The following is a 2,500-nucleotide window of genomic DNA, read 5'->3' on the forward strand; positions in this document are numbered from 1 at the left end:
TTTCGCCATTCGCCCCACTGCCGCCGCTCGAGCATGACTCGAGCATTTCTCTCCCGTCCCTCAAGCTGTGACTCGGCCATTGATCGAGCGTGCCTCGAGAATTTCTCGGCCGTCTCTCGAGCATTTCTCGGCCATCGCTCGAGCATTTCTCGGCCATCGCTCGAGCGTGCCTCGAGCATTTCTCGCCCGTCGCCTCGGCCATTGCTCGAGCGCGCCCCAGCATTTCTCGGTCGGCCATCTCTCGGCCATCGCTCGACCGTGCCTCGAGCATTTCCCTCCCGTCGCTCGAGCATGACTCGGTCATCGCTCGATCATGCCAACGATCGAGCGTGCATCGGCCATCGCTCGAGCATGCCTCGGCCAGCGATGGAGCATGCCTCGGCCATCCTCTAGCATGCTCGAGCATTCCTCGGCCATGCTCGAGCATGCTCGAGCATTTCTTTCCCGTCGCTCGAGCATGCCTCGGCCATCGCTCGAGCATGCCTCGGCCAGCGATGGAGCATGCCTCGGCCAGCGATGGAGCATGCCTCGGCCATCCTCTATCATGCTCGAGCATTCCTCCCGTCGCTCGAGCATTCCTCGGCCATGCTCGAGCATGCTCGAGCATTTCTCTCCCGTCGCTCGAGCATGCCTCGGCCATGCTCGATGCTCGAGCATTTCTCTCCCGTCGCTCGAGCATTCCTCGGCCGTGCTCGATCATGCTCGAGCATTTCTCTCCCGTCGCTCGAGCATGCCTCGGCCCGTGCTCGATCATGCTCGAGTATTTCACTCCCGTCGCTCGAGCATTTCTCTCCCGTCGCTCGAGCATGCATCGGCGGCTCTAACGTTTTCTCACGAGCCTTCAACCCATTATTTTACCTCACTAGACTTGCCTCCGCCTTGGTTCTTAACCTTTTAGGGAGAACATTCATATTCCAACAAATTTTCATCCACGGAAAATTTTTGGTCGCCGGAAAATTTTCCGGCGGGCGGTCGCCGGAGCTCCGCCGCCGGCGGGGGGTCACCGGCGGTCGGTCGCGACTTGTCGGGTCAGCCCGGTCATAATCCGTCTTTGGGTCCGTAGCAAATTATGCTCTTATCATGCGAGTCAACTCTTGGTCAACATTTTCAAGCTCAAGGAACCACCCCCCCCTAAAGATACAAACGAACATTTGGCCATGTGACACCAGTAAACATTAAATTTTCCAAGGCCATGACCAAAAAAAAAAATTATTTTTTTTTATTTTTTTTTTTGAACCTCCATCTAGTATAATGTTTTTTAAGATATATGCTCGAGCTATAATCAAGAGAACCCATGGGAATATTTTTAAATTAATTTTTTAAAATCACGTTCCAGGATCCGGTCGGCCATTGCTCGAGCATGACTCGTCCGTCGCTCCATCCTGCTCGGCCATGACTCGGCCGAGGCGTCAAATTTTTTTTTTTTTTTTTTTTTAATTTCTTTGAATCTCCATCAAGTATAATGTTTTCTAAGAGATCTGGAGTTGGTCTTGTGAAGAGAACCCATAGGATTATTTTTAAATTAATTTTACAAGCTCCAAAACATGTTCCAGTCGTCTGGTCGGCCATTGCTCGAGCATGACTGGGCCGTCGCTCCATCCTGCCTCGGCCATTGCTCGAGCATGACTCGGCCGAGGCGTGAAATTTTTTTTTTTTTTTTTTTTTTGAGAATCTCAAACAAGTATAATGTTTTCTAAGACATATGGAGTTGGTTTTGTGAAGAGAACCCATGGGATTATCTTTAAATTAATTTTACAAGCTCCAAAACATGTTCCAGTCGTCCGGTCGGCCATTGCTCGAGCATGACTGGGCCGTCGCTCCATCCTGCCTCGGCCATTGCTCGAGCATGACTCGGCCGAGGCGTCAAAAAAAAAAAAATTTTTTTTTTTTTTTTTTGAATCTCCATCAAGTCTAATGTTTTCTAAGATATATGGAGTTGGTTTTGTGAATAAAACCCATTACTCGGCCGTGCCCAAGCCTTGAAACCAAGAACCAACCGTGGTAAAGCCCGTGCCATGGCATTGCAACTAAGAACCAACCGTTGAAGCGACCGTGCCTCACCCATGCCAAGTCCATGCCTAGACCGTGCAACGTCCAAACCAACCATGCCCGCGCCCGTGCCACACCCACGCCTTAAAGCCTTAAATGGCTTAAAGGGCTTTAAGGGCATCTACGGCTTCTACGCCTCTACGCCCTACGCCCGGCCACGGCCACGCCCGCGCCCGCGCCCGCGCCCGCGCCCCGCGCCCCGCGCCCCGTGCCCCTACCCCGTGCCACGGCCATTCCCTCGCCCGTGCCACGGCCACGCCGACACGCACGCTCATGTGGGTCAACTCTCGGTCAATTCTCGGTCAATTCTCGGTCAACTGGAGGAACCCCTTCCCAGGAGGTCACCCATTTCTGAGCTACCCCCGCGCGAGCACGCTTAACTTTGGAGTTCTTATAAAAAGGCTACCAAAAATCCTATTTATTTAATTGATATATATGGGGATATTAATTG

This window comes from Urtica dioica, chromosome 2, assembly GCF_054948205.1.
Source record: "Urtica dioica subsp. dioica isolate 48M chromosome 2, U.dioica_male_clone48M_v1_H2, whole genome shotgun sequence".
Classification (NCBI taxonomy): Eukaryota; Viridiplantae; Streptophyta; class Magnoliopsida; order Rosales; family Urticaceae; genus Urtica; species Urtica dioica.